The following is a 21,406-nucleotide window of genomic DNA, read 5'->3' as shown; positions in this document are numbered from 1 at the left end:
AGAAAAGATCTGGATAGTGTTTTGAAACTTCAGGTGGGTTGTGAAATCAGTGCATGGGGTCAAAAAAAGCACATTTAAAACAATAGAAAAATAACCAGGTAGGGTAAGGTACAGTAGGGTAGAATAGAATAGAAGAATAGAATAGAATAGAATAGAATAGAATGGAATGGAATGGAATGGAATGGAATGGAATGGAATGGAATGGAATGGAATGGAATGGAATGGAATGGAATGGAATGGAATGGAATGGAATGGAATGGAATGGAAGGGTAGGGTAGGGTTGGGTAGGGTAGGGTAGGGTAGGGTAGGGTAGAACAGAATAGCTTAGAATATCACAATGCATTGCATGTAGTATTTTGTGAAACTTTTGTCTAATATATACACACATGACTTTACTATGTTGCAATGGGAAATATGTCTTATTTTGGATCACTGCCAACAAAGTTTGAAAGTTCCTGTTTTAGGAGCTGCCTTAACATCTCACAGAGAGTAGAAAAAAGCTTTACTCATGACCACAGATATGACAGAAGATTATTTTTATCTGAGGGAAAAACCACATTTATCTCATTCTCAGGAGAACAAATAATTCTCAACCAGGAAAAATGATATATAGATGCATATGAATCTTGAAGATGATAAAAAAAAATAAGCAAGATGGAACAATACAAACATAAAAGACAAAAAGAGAAAACTCTTGGTGAAACAGAAGGGCAAAAGGAGAAACCACCAAAATATCCAGCAACTGATGCATGGATAAACAAAATGCCTTGTAGCCATACAATGGGCCATTATTTGACAATTAAAAGGAATGAAATGGTAATGGACGTTATACCATGGACAAATCTTGAAAGCATGCTAAGTGAAAGAAGCCTAACACAATGCCACATATTGTATGATTCCATTTGTATAAAATGCCCAGAATATGCAAATGTATAGAGACAGCAAGTAGATTAGTAGTTTCTTAGGGCCGGGGTGGGTGGAGATAGCTAAAGGGTAGGGGGTCCCTTTTTTTCTCTTTATTTTTTAAAAAATATATATCTTTATTGATTTCAGAGAGAGGAAGGGAGAGGGAGAGAGAGAGAGAGAAACATCCATGATGAGAGTCATTGATCAGCTGCCTCCTGCGCGCCCCCTGCTGGGGATCGAGCCCGAAACCCGGGCCTGTGCCCTGACCGGGAATCGAACCGCAATCTCCTGGATCACAGGTCGATGCTCAACCGCTGAGCCACGCCCGGCAGGGCTAGGGGGTTTCTTTTTGAGGTGATGAAAATGTTCTAAAATTGACCGTGGTTATGGCTGCATATAACTGTGAATGTACTGAAAACCACTGAATTGTATATATGGTTTATGAACTATCGCGCAGTGAAGCTGTTTAAAAGAACAGAAGAAGAATCTTCCAAAAACAAGGGGTTCAGAAGTAATCTGAGTATTAAGCACAGATCAGGAAAAACCACCACCAAGTCAAACTGGTGGAGAGCTGTTGTTTTTGCTAGTTAGTGTTTTCAACCTTCTTTTTGTAAAACTGTACCTGAAATTTTGTTAACTGCCCCTCTCCACCTCATGTTTTGAGGTAAGGTGACCCCATTCTCAGCTCCACAGGGGAGCCTTTATAATAATCAGCAAATCTTATTCCTTTGGCCATGGCGAATGGGCAGATGAGTAACCCAAAGGGCATCAGATGCACTTGGACATTTTCTAGAGTTTCTGGGGAAAAGGAAGGTTTTCTTCCCCCACTGGTAGACTTACTGCCATCCCTACACAGCCTGACAATGTAGCTAACACCCAGAGAGTAGACCTGAGCCAACAGACAGAGACAAACTGGATACTGGCAACATAAATTGAGCCTTGATCAAGCCATTCATTAAGATAAATAGACACCTGGAGCCAAACATTCACCTTGTCCTTAGGCCAGATTGAATTGTGTAATCTCTTACTCTCAAATTAAAGGATACTGACTGATATACATACTAAAGCACATGTGTGTCCACATACACACACTTACACAAGCAAACACATACCAAGATGCTTGCTGTGAGAATGAAACTTGCTAAAAAAAACCCCACAAGAAAAAGCATAATTTTCTTGAAAAGTATATCCATCCTGCTATAGCAGCCTTCATGAACTATCGCTTTATCAACTCAGTTCAAGAGCAAAACCACCACCAACTAATAAGCACAGCAAATAGAATTCTTGCAGAAATGCATCAAAAATTAACTCAGCAAAATCTAAAGTACCACCCTCCGTTTCCAATCAGCTCGATATGGAAACAAGTGGGGAAGAGGGAAAAAGAAAAACAAAACATGGACCTAAGGGCATGGCTTATCCAATGGGTTTAGGTTAGTAACAGTTCATTAAAAATATGTATTTACAGAACAGGCAGATATGGCAGCTATTGTCTAAATTGAAGAGGCGTCAATAAGGGCCCTTTTAACTAACAAATACATTACCGAGTACACTCACTGCCTGAAATCAATGAATAACGATTTATGCTGCTTATCAACATCAGGGAAAGCACTGAGATAAGTAGTGTGGGACTGTCAAAGGAGTGCAAGGCATTCTTCTTGTTCTCAAGGAACTTACAGACTAGATGGGGAGATAGCAAAATACACGCACACACATGCACATAAAAGGAACAGTGACAGGTAGTATAGACACCAGGAGTTAAGAAAAGGTCAGTGTGGGCTGGCATGCACAGCAAGCAGACTCCTGATGACCCCATGTGTGAGATACACTTGGAAAATGGGACAGGGTATGACTAAGTAGAGAAAAGACTCGAGCCTATTCTCAGCAGAACAACCTAAGTGAAGTCAAGAAGAGACAGAACTGGCTATAACAGAATCTACACATTGGAGAAATTCAATTTCGCACATTAAGAGAAGTCAGATTATGGCCTGACTAGCATGGCTCAGTGGTTGAGCGTCGACCTAGGATCCAGGAGATCAGGGTTCGATTCCTGGTCAGGGCACAGGCCCGGGTTGAGGGCTCGATCCCCATCGGGGGTGTGCAAGAGGCAGCCAATCAATGACTCTCATCATTGATGTTTCTCTCTCTCCCCCCCTCTTCTTTCTTCTCTGAAATCAATAAAGATATAAAAATTTTTTTAAAAGAGGAGTCAGATTATGGATTGCTTAATTTTTAATTTTTATTGAAATTATTGGGGTGATATTGGTCAATACAACCATCCAGGTTTCAAGTGTATAACTCAATAAAACATCATCTGCACACTGCATCATGCGCTTATCACCCAAAGTCAAGTCTCTTTCCATCCCCGTTTGTCCCTCCATTGCCTACTTCCACCTCCTCCCACCCCCCTTTCCCTCTGGCTCTCACCATACTTACACTGCACCATAATTAATTCTTTTTTTTAATATATCTTTATTGACTTCAGAGAGAGGAAAGGAGAGGGAGAGAGAGAGAGAGAAATATCAGTGATGAGAGAGTCATTGATCGGCTGCAGCCCGCAACCCGGGCCTGTGCCCTGACTGGGAATCGAACCCTGATCGCCTGGATCCCAGGCGGACACTCAACCGCTGAGCCACGCCCGGCCGGGCACCATAATTAATTCTTCACATGTCTACTCTTCAACCCTGGCCACGGATTGCGAACATCTCAAGGTCAGGGGAAATGTCTGATCATTTCCAGGCGCCCACTATTTAGCACACCGTAAGTCCTTTACAAATACTTATCGAATAAATAAATCCTAATATTGAAACAGTCTTTAACAAATGGTAACATATGTTTTCACTTTAAATTTTAAGAAGGCATCCTTTCCACTTATATCTTTCAGACCCTTCAAATGACTTTACTCATTGAATCAACTCTGGACATAAATAAGGACCTGCAGAAGTCGTTTGATGAGCTTGCTCTGCCGGAGCTGTTCCCCTACTTGGCACTTGCCTACTAACTTGCACTTGAGTTTCTCCAAGCATGGTTTATTCAGGAATCTTAACTAATGATTGGGACCGACCACACAGTGATCCAATCGTACCCGTGGTGATTGGCTGCCTTGACAAGTGGGGGGAAATATTGATCTGATCCTGGTCAATTGGCCTAGTTGTATAGCAATAGGCTAACAACGCCACCAGAATTACTTCTCTCAGCACCATCAGATCGAAGTCAGCAAGCTGCTCGCAGAAGGCCTCTGACCACATTTGCTTTCATTCTTCCCTCCCCCCCACAATGCCCCATATCTCTTCTACATCAGTGCCTTGCTCCCAAAGGGAATTTAAAAATGTTTAATAACTTTAAAAGGTCTCACAAATTGCTATTAATGTTCCATACAATATCTGAAGTAAAGCAAATTCATACATTGTAGTTAATTATGTTTAAAGCATCAAATTGATTTTTTTTTCTTCTCGTTTTAACTCGCTGGCATATGCAGTGTGTTGCTAATTATGTAGGGAAATCTTGTCACAATGGCTTGGGCTATAGTAGATTAAGACTGCAACATTTATATTTAATAGTCCAATCATATACCCATAATGCATTTTTCTATTTTAGAAAAATGTTTTCCAGATGAACTTTATTTCCCTTTTGAACCAATAAAACGAAATTTGACTGAGTTTCTTACTAAAACCCCCGCTTTTGTAAATATGTTCACCATTTTATTTTTAAGTCTTTTGGCTCAAGGTATCTAAAAATTTAAATAATACTGCAGTCCAGATGAGCAATTAAACATATTAAGGCTACGATTTGGTATTTGGGGTACATCATGTAGGAAGACATTTAGTACCATCCGATATGTTTTTTCTCCAAAATGTGCAAAAAGTTTGAGGCTTATTTCTTTATTACTATAATAATAACTGTTGAAGTGTAATGTTAATATAATATGACTTCAAATTTTGCGAACTATGTGAGATAAATATAACCAGTAATTTAAATGTTGTTCATAATGTGCTATCTTGAGATATGACCCTGCCTGGAGCTGGTATTTGGTTCTCTTACGTCCATCTCCCTCTTGGGTTAATTAAGAATTTTTTTTATCATATCCATGTTGGAAAATGTGACATTTAACACAATTAATTTATTTAACAAAAAAAGATGAATCGCTGACCTAATTTTTCTGCCACACATTTCACATTATTTGTACTTCACATCAGTCACATCGAATAAGAGTTAGGTGATGAAACAATTAAAAATCTTAAGAAATTAGAAAGAACCCACACTAAATATTTTTTTTCCTTCAAAAACCACAATTTCCCCTTTTCATGTAAAGGGGTAACATGTTTTCAATGCACTAGAAATAAGCACACCTTAAAATAAACCCAACAAGCAAAAATCACAAGTTAAGAAAATCATTAATTTGGGGGCAGGGTAATTATTCGCATTATAAGGTGGCCAGACTTTCTAAAACATTGCTTTGTATACTGATCTCATGCAGCAGGTAAAACGGAAATGATCTGCATAAAAAGCTTCAGGAACATACTTCATGCATGTAATAAGAGACACATGAGTCTCAACAGAGCACTTTAAAATCTACATTCTTTTTGTTTTAAATGTTTTTATTGATTTCAGAGAGAAGAATGGAGAGGGAGAGAGAGAGAGAGAGAGATAGAAACACCAATGATGAGAAAGCCATTGATCGGCTGCCTCCTGCGCGCCCCCTACTGGGGACCGAGCCCGCAGCCCGGGGCCTGTGCCCTGCCCGGGAATCGAACCGCGATCTCCTGGATCCTAGGTCGATGCTCAACTGCTGAGCCACACCGGCCGGGCTAAAATCTCCAGTCTTAACCAAGCTATCAAGTACTTAGATGGACCATGCTAAGGCAGCAGTGCTATGCACTGAAGTTACAAGACTTATAAAATGTATTATTGGAAGATGATTTTCTGGAGCAAAACAAAAATTGAACTGGCATGGGGAGGGAAAGAGCCAGAACACTGAAGAACGAGCAGCCGTCTTCTCTCATTCGTATCAGGCCTGTGTAATAAATTACCCTCTTCTCTCTCACACTGTCAGGAGAAAACGATGTTTAGATTAAACCTCGCTAAAGCCTAAAAGGATAATTTGTCAGTATTTTCCAGTTTACTACCAATGCAGTATTGATTTGCTAGGGCCCTTCTTTCTATTTTATTTACACTAATTCAATCTGGAACAACTGAAACCTAACTTGTTGGAAAGCAAGATATTTCTTTATTTTAAGTCTCACAGGCCCATGGTTTAAGGTACAAGAAAATATGTCCAAATTATTCTTTCTAGTTCATGTGGGTAAAGGCCAACCTCTTCGTTGGAGGCAAACGATTATCCAAGAAAACCACTTTTCTGCTGAGATTTACCTTGGGCTAATTTCTTTAGGAAACATTATGGTCCTTAAGTGAACGTGATAGAAAATAGTTCCAAATGACTGCCCAATTTAGCAGGCTCGTGACTGTAGTTCTAGGCAGCTGCTTAGAAACAAGAAGTAAAACAGAAACATCTTGATAAGCCTTCTTGTGGCTGAAGCTAAAATGACAGTAATGGCTTGATGTACAAATGACAGAGCTGAGGGACAAAACTGCACTTGAGGAAAAAGATAAAATTACATTCCAAATCCTTGCTGCTCCCTTATACGCAAGTTATACAAATTAACAGAAGGTAAAACGAAAGCAGGCAAAAGTTAAAATAATGTATGCACATATGCTGAGGGCAAGTAAAAATATATATACCAAGTACTTAACCCATAGAGCTACTATTGTCTGTTTCCTTTCTTTCCCTTTCTCTCTTGTGGTTGCTCTGCTTTGTTCTGCTTGGTCTTGTTTTTCCTTCCTGAGGTACCTCAATGTCAGCTGTGGCATTGTTTTGACACTAGTTAAGAATGGGAGGACTGGTGAAAATGTCAAGTGTTGATGGGTCTATGACTCGTTCAAGGCTGAAATGTTAAACTTTCATTTCCTACTCTCTTTTCAACTTTAACAGACATTTTCTCAAACTCTGACATGGCTCAGAATTAGGAAAATCTCACTTGAACGTCTCCTTATGCTTTCCTCTCCTCGTTTTCCTTTAGACTTGACTGGCCTGTAGACTCACATGTCTTGACAAATTTTGATTGAACCGATTGATCGATTCTAATTTTAAGAATTAAAATAAAAATCAATTGATGAGTTATTCGATACAATACGGTTGTCTTTATAAACAGAAAGTTCAACAGTTTCCACTGGAATGACTGGGCAATTCAGTCAGACAACATATCAATGCAGGCGATGTTTTAAATAAAACAACCTATTTGACAATTTTGATTGACTTGCTTATTTTCATAAATCACTCTAAAAGATACATGTATGTGTTCATTTATTTATTTATTTATAGACCCTCAATCAATTGGTACTTGCTATTTCTTAGCCTTAAAACGAACTATGTTGACTATAAAGTTCTCCTACAATATTCATTTGACTTGTAGCCTAACTGTGATTGAGTATGGTTATGTCTACATGTATTGATTTGGCATATCAATCGTGGCTGTTTTTCCATGCACAAATTAGATTGAATATTTTACCTATAAAAGCCAGTATAGTCATTACAGACTGAAAGTAAACAAATCCAGGGAACCAGAAAATGAGTCTGACTTTTCAACTGTTAAAGTAAGAGTTTAAAAACTACCGACTCTATGCTCTGCCCATGTAGTTCAGGGGTTGAGCATCAACCTAGGATCTAGGAGATCACGGTTCGATTCCCAGTCAGGGCACAGGCCCGGGTTGTGGGCTCGATCCCCAGCAGGGGGCGTGCAGAAGGCAGCCGATCAATGACTTTCTCATTATGGATGCTTCTCTCTCTCTCTCTCTCTCCCTCTCTCCCTCTCCCCTCCTCTCTCTGAAATCAATAAAGACATATGTAAAGAAAAATAAAATAATAACTACTGACTCTATTGAGCTGATTGACCAAGTCATTCAAATACCAAACTGGTTTATACATATAGAGAAAGCCTTAAAAAATCAATTGTGCAAGAAATAATACTTCAAATCAATAAAAACAATTATTCAGTCTGTGTAAAGGCACAGCCATATATATATCTATAGATATATAGATATATATACACATTAAGAATTAGATATCTATATTGATTTACTCATTCAAAAATATTTGTTGAATAACCACTAAGTGAAAGTATTCTAGGAGATTTAACCACCTCAGGGAATGGATCTCAGCCCTTGTGGAATTTATAATTCTGATGGGGGAAAAGACAATAAAGAGTAATCATAGTATATAAGTAAATTATAAGATGATACGTGCCATGGAATAAGAGAAAAGGTACAACAGGGTAAAGGGTATTGGGAGGATGGGGTTAGGGGTGAAAGCTACAGCATTATATAGCATGGGTCTCAGTAGGCCTCGCTGAGAATGAGACATCTGAACAAGACACGAGGAGGTGTGAGAGTTAAACATGCAATGTCGGGAGGAAGGGCAAAATAGAGCCAAGTCCCTAAGGCAGAAGTGCACTGAAGTTTTTTTATTTTTTATCTTTTGAAGTTTTTTTAAGAGATTGAAAAACATGCCAGTGTGGTTGGAACAGAGATAACAAGGGGAAATGTAGAAGGAGGTGAGGACACAGAGGTATCAAATAGCTAGATCTTAGAGGGCATTTTAGACCAAAGTAAGTATTTTTACTCAGTGAAATGAGAAGCCCTTGCGGTATTCGCATCACAATAGGCTCACATTCTAAAAGGATCATTCTGGGAAGCAGGGAGACCAGTTAGAAGAAAATGTTCCAGGTGAGAGATGATGGTGGCTTGGACAAGGGTGGCAGTAGTGGAACTGGTAGTACAGCAACAGTGTTTGCTGATGAGAGCAAGAGTGCTTTCAGGGTGACTCCAAGGTTTCTGGCTTGAGCAAGTGGTAGGATTGTGTTTCCATCAACTAACATGGGCAAGTCCGCAAGTGAAGAAAGCTTGGGGTAGACCAAGAGTTTAGTTTTGGACAAGGGAAATTTAAGTTACCCATTAGACATCCAGGTGAAGTTGTCAAGTAATACGTTGAAAATGGTTGTTGGAAAAGAGGTCTTGGCTGAGATAAATTTGGGACTTATCAGTATATTAGTGTTTTAAGCCTCAAGACCATGTAAGAGGATTAAGTGAGCAAGTGTAATTGGAGAAAACTCTAGGACAAAGACACTGGGGCACTTCCACATTAAAAGGTCAGAGAGAAGAGGGAGCAACAGGGAAGAAGACAGAGAAGTAACCACTGAAATAAGAGAAGGAAGAATGTGGTAACCCTAAAGCCATGCAAAGAAAGTGTAGAGAGCTCACAAATTAGGCAGGGAATGGGATATACCCTTAGTTTTATTTTCTTTTTCTGGGTGCTTGTTCAAGACTAGTAACCTAGGATTATAAAAGAATGGAGAAGGGAAATTTTTGGATGATTTCACAAAGCTGCCAGTGTCCTCATAGTAAAAGTTATGAAATCGTTGTACAAGACTTTGCGATCTCTAGCTGCAGAAGTATTTCAACAAATATAAACATTATTAAGAAACAATGAAAATAAAAAATACATTATCCCAAAAAGCAAGTCTTACCCTTGCAAACATCAAAATAAATGAAAATTATTTAAGTAACAAATATCCAGATGATAGTGACCTTAAAATTGAAAACAAAAACTTAAAAATATGGACTTTGGTGAATAAGAAAATGCTATTTAAAATCAACAACTTAGTGTAATAGTCATCAGTTCATGAAAACACAATTATGTGTACACTGCTGAGATTGTTAAATGACAAATACATGTTTTTGGTTTCAAAGGAAAATAGCATGGTATATATGACATAGAAGGTTTGAAATTCACAGCTGTCTTTTTGTTTTACAACTGTTAATTTTAGCAGACGACTTTGAAACATAAAACTGCTGGTCCACTGGATAACAATACTTTCATGCCTTGTTCCTTCTGTAAGACAGAAACTTGATCTCCAAACACAGCTTTTTCAAGTAAACAAGACTATGTCTCTTCCACATATGGGGCTCTAAAGCCACTATGACAGTCAGAAAGAGAAAGTGACTTAACAGTAACGTAAAAAACAAAATATTACCCTGGGTCTAACAGATTTGTTTCTCACTTTATTTTTAGAAGGAGCACACACCAAAGAAGCTGTGTTAAAGAAATAAATCAAGAGCTAAACTTGGGGATTTCCATAAAGGTCCCTGGCTGGGTGGCTCAGTTGGCTGGCGTCATCCCCTGCACCAAAAGGTTGCAGGTTCGATTCCGAGTCAGGATGTCAGCATAGGTAGCTAGTTATTAATATAAGTAACTCATTTTTCAGCGGCAACAAGGGCACATACCTAGGTTGCAGGTTCAATTCCAGACGGGGTGTGTATGGGAGGCAACCGATCAATGTTTCTCTCATGTTGATGTTTCTCTCTCTCTCTCTCTCCACCATTCCTCTCTCTCTAAAATCAATAAAAAAACTTATCCTTGGGTGAAGATTAAAAAATGATAATAAAAATTAAAAATAAAATATAATCTTGTGCTCTTACTTTTTTCAGAAAAGTATTTTTTTCCCATTTCTTTTAAAACATTAGAAAGAGCTCTGTAAGCAGCAAATATTGGCAATTTTAAAAAGTGGTCTAGAAAACAAGTGTGTTGGATTCATTCCTCTGTGATATCATTTTCCTTTTATTTACATTTTAATTATGTTCAGTTAAAATTTTAATAACACATGGTACAAAATTCTAACGGTACAAAGAAACACACAGAAAAACATCTCTTCAAACCCTGTATCACAGTCATCTAGCTCCCTTCCACAAATGCAATCAGAATTATCCATTGATTATGAATACTTCCAGAGAAACTCTATGTATATACAAGCATATATATATATATATATGCTAATATATAGCTCAATTAAAATCACACATCAAGTATAGGGTACTGGACATCACGGTTGTGAAACTGCAGGTTGTGACCTATTAGAGGTTTATGAAATAAATTTACTGGATCACAATTAACATTACAAAAACATGAAACAAAATAGAACAGGCAATGTCAGAATGTGTTATTCATAGTTAGAGTATGTATTGTCTTGTGAAATTTTTGTTTCTAGTTTTTATTTTTATTTATAGATTCATTGTGAACTGGGTCCCAATGTAAAATGTATTCCTTACTCTGGATTACAGACAAAAAAGCTACTGTTGGATACAATGGCTTTTGTTTACTGATGCATGTTGAAAACTCTTGTACTTTGATACCTACAGAGTTGCCTCATTTTGATTAAGTTGATTAAAAAAATATTTCAGACAACCATAAAAGGACATAAAGAGCAATATTTTAAATACCCATGTACCAACCACCTAGTTTAAGAAATAAATATTATAAATAAATATTATAGATATAGTGTGAATAGAGTGAAAATCCTGCTGCGCGATTCTCCCTGTATCACCCCACCTCTCACCCTACCACGTGTATCTCATTCTTTGTAAGGGTGCAGAGTATTCCACTGCATGATGGGACCGTAAGCCATTCAAATAGCCTGCTAGTGATGAACACACCGGTTGACATCCCTGATTTTTTTATATTTCAAACGATGCTGCTGTGAACATCCCCATACATGTCACTGCATGCTCATTCAATAGCTGTGGGACAAATTCCGAGAAGCGAAACTACAGAGTCAAAGAAGGTGCCCCCTTTTTTGCTAGCTATTGCCAAATTTCCTTTCATAGAGACTGTATCTATTTGTACTCCTATAACCAGCATTTCACACATAATTGTCAACAAAGTAAATTGGCAATTTTTTGGTTTCCAAGGTGATAGGTGATGATAGGTGTAACAGAACTTAGAGTTCTATTATGCATTTTTCTTAGGAGTCAGGTTAACATTTTTCAGACGTTCAATAATCGTTCTCATTTCTTTTTCTATGACCTACCTCCATTTTTCCCCATTTTATTGTTGGGACTTTTTTCTTATTGACTGTAAGTACTCTTTACATAAGAGGAAATTAAGCCTCTGTTTCTGAATGCTTCAAATATTGTAGGACAGCCTTTTTGTTTGTGACTTCTATAGTTTTGTGCTATATTTAGAAAACCTTTTCCTACTTTAAGAAAAAGTTAGGAAAACATTTCTCCCATATTTCCTTCTAGGAGGTGTTTTCCCATTTAAATTTTGATTCATCAAAAATTTATTTTGGTGCAGGGAGTGAGGTAGAGAACCAAATTTTTGTTTCCCAGATGACTATGTCATTGTCTCAATAACTTTCTAAAGCAACTCGTGTTTCTCCTATTAATCTGAAATGCCATCACTATAATACACTATATTCCTATTTGTATTTGAGCCTATTTTCAGGCTTCCTCTGCCATTCTGTCACAGTTTATTCATATATTAGCACGGCACTGATTTCATTTAAATGAACTTAAATACATTTTCATATCTGCCAAACTTACTCTCACTCCATTACATTTTTTCTAAATATTTTTAGGTGTTCTTGCATGTTCGCTTTTTATCCGTTTGAACATGATAGCCAGGAAGTCAGGATTTTTACAAGTCCAATTGATATTTTATTGGAGGCATGTTAAAATAACAGACTAATTTAAGTATAATTTTATGATAGTGAGACTTATCATCTAAGAACAGGACATGGCTTTCCAATGACTTTTCTTCTATGTTTTTGTGTGTGCGCGTGTGTCTATAAGTACCTTTCTTTTTTTTGCTAGTTTCTTCCTAGGCATTTTGATTGTTGTTCCTATTACAAAATTAATAACTTATCCAAGTATATATATTTTAAATGTATCTCTGTTGTTGAAAGTATTACATATCTCCTCTTTTTCTGACCCCTTCTACCTACCCCCCCCATCCCAGGCCTTCACCACACTATTGTCTGTATATTTTCTATTTGGTTGTAGTTTGTACGTAGGGAAATTAATTTGGTGTGCCTTCCACTTTTCATACAGTGTATCTATATTTATCTATTCATATAATAATTAGGGGAACAGGATTCCTAACGTTTAACCACCTGGCACTCCTAGTATAAACCGTGCTTTATTCTTTTACTATATTGCTGGACCTTATTTGCCAATGTTTTATTTAAGAATTTTTGTATCACTACCCACACGTACAATTGGTTTGTAGATGCATTTTTGTGGATTATTTTCCTGCTTTAGATCTCACGGCTTTTCTTGCGTCCAAAAAATTAAAAAGGATTTGGAAGCTGTCACTTTTGTTATGCTCCAGAAGCATTTAAGCAGCATGAAAGTGATGTGCTCCTTAAAGGTTTCGCAGACTTTTCCTAGGAAACTGTCTAATTCTGCCACTGTTTTTTGTTTGTTTGTTTTGTTTTGTTTTGTTTTTTTGGTTTAGGCAGTTCTTTGGCAATTTTATTTCTATTATATAAATTGGAAAGTTGAGATTTTTCTCTATCTTCTGAGACCAGTTTTGATCATATATATTTTTCCTATAAAATCATCCATTCCACCCAGGTTTTCAAGTGTATCTAAAAAGAGGAGCACACAGTGGTCTCTTATGAGTCATTCAATTTCCTTTTTATCTTTATCTGTAGTTATTTTGATATGCTTACTTCCCGTCGTCTCCTCTTCTCTTGATTGTGTTATCTATTTTATTACACTGCCCCATTGGATCTTGGATTAATTTATTCTAGATATTGGATTATTAGTTCCAGATATTCTATAATATAATTTTTTTTTAAATCAATTCACAAATGAGGAAATGTCATTAGAAGAAATACGATAAAACGTTAAATTCAAGAATCAGTAAATTACATGTAATTTTAAAGTTTTTTTTACATTTAATTGAAAAATTTAGCAAAAAGATATTTAAAGTAAATTATCTAGTACCAACACCAGTGAGGGAACACTGAAATGGCTACTCTCATGCTTTACTAATGGGGGAGTGTAATCAGAAATAATCTGATGATGTCTATCTTGTGTCTTAATGTAAACATTATTGAGCCCAGTAATTTTATTTGTAGGCATCTGTTCTAAAGAAGAAATCAGAAAACGGCCAAAGCTTTGACCACAAAGATGTCGGTTGTAGCATTTTTATATTAGTGAAATATTGGAAATGTTAATAGCTAAAAATCATTAACTAATATATTTAAAATACTATTTAATTAAGATCTAGTAACATGCCTTATGTTTATTTCAAGTAAAATTTCAGGTTATATGGATCCTCAAAAAGTATGGGGAAAGAAAGGAATATTAATTCACAAGAAAATGTGAATGATATTTTATTGAGGGGGTATCTTGAGCTTTTCTTTTTCTTACTTTTCAGTAATTTCCCAATTTCTTTTATCAATGGGGGGGAGGGGGAAGGGAGGACATCTGTAACACTTTCAACAATAAAGATAAATTTTTAAAAAGTATTACTTTTATAACAAGAAAACTCACTAAAAGACAGTCAACTTGCTTCTGAAATAGTCAGTGTGATTTCCTTTTTCTCTAAAGTTATTATTCCAAATAGTAGTCACCTGGGATATATACACTAAAAGAAATCAACTGCATGCATATAAATTGTGGGCTATTCTGCATTCTCCTTCACACATGCACACAGAAGAATTAACAGCAAGCTCAGGAATATCTATCAACATTTAAAAGATGGACAGTGCCAGGAAACATGAGTGGCTTAACGCAACCTATTCCCAAACCCAGGAAAGAACAAACAAAAGCATATGTCTTCACTATGACAACTGAAGCATGATTTTCAAATTCAGATGACAGTACTGTCATTTTATTTCCAGTAAATGTAGGCTCAGCCATTTTCTGTTGCATTTTCTAAACTCTTTTTTAAAAAAATAAGTCTGTTGGTAAGTAATCTCTCTAAGTATATAAACTCGTTTAGACTATTTAATGTCTAAAGAAGTAAATGGTTAAACAATATATCAAGATCAATGATAAAGACTAACAAATAATTCTAATTTATTTTAAGGTTTATATTATTTATTCTGTATTTACCTTTTCTACATGCAAGTTTGTTTGCATACTACATGCATGCATACCATACATTTAGATTATTTATATTTAGACATTTATATTCTGATTTAAAAGTATAAACAAATTTTCAAATAGTTTCCTTTATAATTGTGGACATTATAATACTGTTAACAATTATATCTATATCTACATCTACCTATCTACCTAACATCCATCCATCCATCCATCCATCCATCCATCCATCCATCCATCCATCATCTCCATATATTTCAATAAGCCAAAAAGTATGGATGGTTGAATCTGACCACTTTAAAAAAAAAAAAAGCTCTCTATATACACATATAGACACATCCTATGAGCCTATTTCAAACGGCCTATGACAAACTAGGAAAAATGCATAATACATGACCAAGGATTTTTTACCCTTAAGACATGAAGTGTACTTGAAAATTAGTAAGAAATGTGAAAATTCAAATAGAAAAATTGATGAAGGATATCAACAGTCAATTCCGAGAAAAAGGCATGCAAATGGCCCATTAACATATAAAAAGATGCCCAAGCTCAGTCATAAATAATAAGCGAAACAGCACAAAATGATACCACATCTCAACTAGCAGATTAGGTCTTACAAACCTTTCTCAACATTACCAGTGTTGATAAAGATATGGGAAAATGGGGCATTAGTAGCAAAGCATTAGGGAGATAAATTGGTTGGTTAAGGGGGAAATTTGGTAACACCTATAAAAAATGTTAAATGTACATGTTCTTGGCCCATCAGCTCTACTTCTAAGAAATTACCCAAGTGGTGTGCAAAAAGATGTATATGCCTGGCAGGCATGGCTCAGCGATGAGTGTTGACCTAGGATCCAGGAGATCGGGGTTTGATCCCAGGTGGGGGCACAGGCCCGGGTTGCAGGTTCGATCCCCAGCAGGGGGCGTGCAGGAGGCAGCCAATCAATGACTCTCTCATCATGGATGGTTCTCTCTCTCTCCCTCTCCCTTCCTCTCTCTGAAATCAATAAAAACATAATTAAAAAAAAAAAGATGTGTACAAGAGTGTTAAGTGCTGCAGTGTTTTTAACATCAAAGTACTGGAAATGTGGATGTCCATATATAAAAAGTGAAACAAGAGAAACAGAGCACTATACAGTCACTGAAAAGAATGAGACAGAGCTATACTACAAATATGGGCAACTATCCAAGATATAATATTAATTTTAAAGGTTAATGGGCTTTCTATAGCCTGTTATCCTATTGGTACACGTAGAGAACACCTGAGGAACAGCATAGGGCGCACTGTTAATGCTGGCTGCCTCTCAGAGTGGCACCTGAAGCGTAAAGAGACAGAAGGATGTGACACTTTTAACCTATTTTGACTGTTAATTTTTAAACCACCAGCTGATGTCCCTTTCATACTAAAAATTAAAAAAAAAAAGTTAAAATTACCTACTAATAAAAAAACAACAATAGGAGCTTGTTACACCTAACTTTATAATGGTTTGAATTTCAGTATCATCAGAATTGTTTGATTGTAAGCGGATGGGTCCCAGTCACCACAGAAGTGTCTCACCCACACATAAAGTAATCCCAGTGACTTACACAGTTCTCTGATCGTGTAACGTCTCCAAAGGAGCCATTACGAAGCCAACTGCGCTGTCTTATACATGCCTGATGGGTCCCACAGAGCCATTCGGGTGTCAGTTACATGGCAGGGCCCCTGCTACAGCTATTACCAAGTCATTGCCTTGTTCCACACGCTTCCGTCGGCATCCAGATGGCTCCTGAGGAACTGTTACCGTCGCCATGGAAGTGTCCTGCACAGCTTACACTACCAGGGGAAAACAAAAGAGCAGAGGAAAGAAGTGGAAAGCAAACAAACCAATTCCTCCATTAAATACACGTGAATGGCCCCGCGTGGTCAGATAGCAGAAGGCCTAACTCCTCATTTGGGTACAGCTATTGTAAGTCATTCAAGAAGCCCAGGTGTTGGACTAGCTATGTTTTCACAACTCCTGCTGTTCCGATGAAGCGATCTGGGGGTCTAAGAGCAGCATCCGTGTGGCTGACAGTGTGGCATTTATGGGTAGCGCGTGACACATGACCAGGGCTCTGTGCTATGAAGCACACAAGCAATGGGGAGCAGTGCTAGGGGATGTGTGGGCTATGATGGGATTGTAGCAGACAATCCCTTACCTGTTAAGTTCCTGAGTAGCACAACAATCACAGAAATCAACAGGGCTTCTGAGTCATTGAAACAGCAGCTCTACCTTAGGGGTTACCCCAATGGCAACAGGAAATACACTAGTACAAGCTAAGCCTCAGCCGGGTCTGACGTGCTCCAAAGAATTTCCTCTCCCGGTTTTCTATACTTAGCAGCACAAGAGAGATGGCTGCTGAAATGATGTATTATTTTAACTCAAGACAAATGCAAGGGATTTTATAGTTTCCAATGAGGTGGAAAGTTGAACAGACTCTGCTGGGCTAGAGAGCTTCCTAGGACACCAGATGTTTCAGAAGCCACATGGCATGTCAGGCTAATCCTTGATAAGAGAGACTTCACCCTGTAGCACCTATCTCATAACATACACGTAACAAATTCCTGCTAACAAATTCTAGATAACAACCACGACTACATCTATTGACTAATATATAGCAGGCACACGGTGGAAGTATATATCCATTTTCTCATTCAGTCCTCACACATAGAAACCTGAAATAGTAAGGTCTACAACTGACAGACAAGGAAACTGAGGCCTACAGAGCTGCAGGCACCTGTCCGAGGAAACATAGTAGGTAAGTGGCAGAACCAGAGCACAAACTTGTCTATCTTATATCATAGTCCGTGTTCTTTACCGCTCACTGTGCAGGGACCTTTCCTTATGTAGATCGCATGATTATGACCATTTTTACTTCAATAAATGGTTTCACATTGCCTTGTGCTCTCATGGCAAGCTGCACAAATCTTTATCATGGCACTAACTAAATGGCATTAAAATCAGCTCTTTAGCCTCTCTACTTGACCTCTGTGGGTGCAGATGCCCACCTGACTCTGCCCTGCATTGAGAGCTGCTCCAAACCTCCAACGGGTGGCTTCCCAGAAAGTAACGTTTGCATGACTGACCTTACTCCTCGCTTACAGCCGATGAGACCAGTGGTAGACCCCTGACTCAAGATGATTGGGAAAATTATTCTGCCTCCTTGGAATTTAGACATGGCATTGAAAAATATCCACTGAATCTCAACTTCTTTCCTAAATAGAAGAGATATATGCTGGGAAACTTTATGAGGCTTTATGCCTGTCTTGGGGATGGAGATTTAGAGAAAGTCAATCTGCAGACACAGGGCTGAAGGAAATGAATTCAAAAGCAAGAGGCAAAGTCTGGGCAATTATTCTAATCTAGTCCCTTCTTGTAGTCTAGCCACACTTCTGTGGTCCTATGAAACATTCTCATGTCCTTTTAATAAAGTTGGTTTCCGTTACCTGCAGTAACGATAATAAATAAAATAAACAAACCTAACTAATAGGGCATCAACCTCCCACTGGACTGTAAATTCCTTGAGGTTGGTTACTGTGTACTGGTCATCTTTTATATATCCCCAGTCTCCAATATAGAGCCTGGTTAAGGGTAGGTACTCAATAAACACTATTTGCACAGAAACATCATTATCCAGAAGATACAGCTATAAATAATTTCTTTGCAAATTAGCCTTTATTAGTTAAAGATTACAAAGGTTTTTTCTCTAAATAGTTCCCCCCATTTAGCTTGGTAATCAGCAATTTCATTTTCACTTTTTATAATCCAACTGTTTCATTTAGGCAATATATGAAAAATGCATTGTTGGAAATTGATTATTTAAGTTTAGCTGCTGATACAGTTTTTTCCTCCAGTCCAATATATAGTCAAATGCGATTATTAAAGACTATCCTAATCACTGAGGTGGACGCTCAGGTAGGACTGTCAGATACTTCTAAGAAGCACTAAGTGGACCACCTCTCAGAGGCAGAGTTGTGGGTTAGATGACCAGAGGTTTGACCCATTGCAGCATTTCTATCTTTGGAAGATCAGAGGAGAGCTACAAAAATATATTATCTCTTGCTTTTAATTTTTCCCCTCAGAGTAATGCACATTTCTCATTTATTTAGTGCCTACTGTGCTCCAGATCCAATGACTAAGTCCTGAAGCTAAAACAGTGAATAGACCAGGCCCTATCTTCACGTAGCTTGCTGTCTAGTATTTATTAAAAACTCTTGTGAGGCCTGGTTGACATGGCTCAGAGGCTAAGCATCAACCTAGGATCCAGGAGATCGGGGTTCGATTTCCGGTGAGGGCACAGGCCCGGGTTGCGGGCTCGATCCCCAGCAGGGGGCGTGCAGGAGGCAGCCGATCAATGACTCTCATCACTGATGTTTCAACTCTCCCTCTCCCTTCCTCTCTCTGAAATCAATAAAGATATATATATATATATATTTAAACTGTCATGAGGACACAAAACACACAACTCAAGTACTAGCTTATAATTAGTAGTAACCTTGGCAGTAAGGTGAAATGAGAGGGGAAACCGGTTAAAGTAAAAAAAGCATCACGACTGATATCAAAGTTTCCTGCTCACAGGCCTCAGGATGAAGGTAGGTGCAGTGTGTCTGCACTTTTCCTAACAGGCCATTAAGCATCGACAGCAAAGGGTTTACTTAGGACAAACGGGAGGGAATGGAAACAAAGTTCCTAAGTGTTCTGATGCCCTTGTGAAAGCCAGGAAATCCAGGTGCCCTGTTCCCTGAGGCTCTCCCTTCCCTGTGCCTTTGGTGCTGGAACGAAGGGTTATTTATTTTAATTCTTCATAGGTTATAGCATGTCGCAGACTTAAATTCAATTACGGGTTACCGAAGAGAGCTTAAGTAAATGAGAAAAAGTCAGTATTTTGAAAGGCTTGACCAATTAATGAAATGAAAGAAAGAAGTCCTTCATAGCCACAGTTTGGGAAATGTAAGTAGAAAATCATAACATAATCTCCCAGACGGAGAGAACTGAAAGTGTCTTTGAAATCCTGTCTGAATCTTTCTTAGTTGAACGATTCGCCCAAATTAACAATTCTCCCACCTTCACATTTCTCCCACGGGAGCGAGGCTTACATCATCCTAAGCTGGGCCATGATATTGTGCCCACTGCCTCATCAACGATCTGAAAATCGGAATGTACAGGCAGACAGAAACTAAATAAAATGTCCTTGACACTGACTGAGGCACAGGGATGGGGTGGCGTGGAGTCTTGGCAGTGAAATGTATAAACACTGAAAATTTCAAGCTTTTTCACTCTTCTCAAAAATAGTCTATATAAGCCCAAATTAATGTGATACACATGCCGCTGGGCTCGCTTTCATGAATGGATGAGATGGATGGGAAACAAATAGCCACATTTCCACATAAACATCAAGTTCAATTAATTGCAAAGAACTTATTCCCTGCGATTAACATGCTTTCCGAAAAACCATTTACACTCTCATCCCAACTCCAAGGTCCTCTGCAGGAATCTATGAAAATGTGGAAGGCGGGTCATATCTGCTCATCACTGATTAAAAATTTATGAAATCCAAACTGCTGAAACCTTACTCTAGGTCATAAGTAAGATTCCCAGTTGTACACTCCTCTTGGAAACTTGGTAGCAGGAGTCAGAGTAAGACCTACAGGGCTGTAGCTGAGCCAGAAAAGTCGTTCAAGTTCATGTCTTCCATTCACATGTAATCCAAGGGAGAAAAAAGATGGCTATTTGGAAAACAATTGCATTTAGCTAACTGGTATCTGAATTGCTCTCTTAACTCTTCCTCCTACGCAAAATGCAGCTAACAATAGAATCGATTTCACAGAGTGGTCATGAGGATAAAACGAGATAAAAACAGTAAAAAAAGCGTTTGGCAATTGTGAAGTGCTGATCAGTAATATTAGTGAACATTCATATTGCACGGATATGTTGCAAATAGTATTCTACACCTTTATATGCATTAATTCATTCAATCATCACGAAATCCTAGGGGCAGATACTATTACCGCTATGTTACAGATGATGAAATTCAGGCACAGAAACTTCATATAACTTCCCCGAGGCCACACAGCTGGGATTTAAACCTAGGCTGCCTGGCTCCACGGTGCAAACTTTTAAACTTTTACTCACTGTGCTTGCTCTACTGTCCCTTATGAGTTGAAATCATTCTTGAAGGTACACATTGGGCCAGCAGAAGCTTGCAGGTAAGGACTAGTTTTTAGCAGACGGGATCATGGGTTTTACCCTGGCGGCCCAGGCCAATTCTGTGCCACCCTAACCAATACCAAAAATAAACCATACGGAAAATAAACCTATAAGGGAAAGAATGCGTGGCCTTTACTCCTGAGTCTTCCAACTCTGTGACAGTAGAAACGGTTACATGATCGAGGTTGATGGTTGATTAGACTGAAGGCCCAATGAAACTGAACAGCCCCAAAGATTCCTGACAGTCCCTAAAGCCATCTAAGAGAGATGGCACATTAACAAAGGACAGTGGCTCACCAGGATGAGCAGTTCTGATGGGGGGCTGGGGG

General features: G+C 38.2%; 1 protein-coding gene across 1 annotated transcript in view; it reads right to left on the bottom strand.

Moving 5' to 3' along the window:
* Positions 1 to 21,406, bottom strand: part of TENM1 (teneurin transmembrane protein 1) — a 711,536-nt gene that overhangs the window by 414,116 nt on the left and 276,014 nt on the right. The window lies entirely within an intron of this gene.

The sequence above is a fragment of the Miniopterus schreibersii genome (assembly GCF_964146895.1).
Source record: "Miniopterus schreibersii genome assembly, chromosome: X".
Lineage (NCBI taxonomy): Eukaryota > Metazoa > Chordata > Mammalia > Chiroptera > Miniopteridae > Miniopterus > Miniopterus schreibersii.
This window is presented reverse-complemented; position numbering and strand designations above follow the sequence as displayed.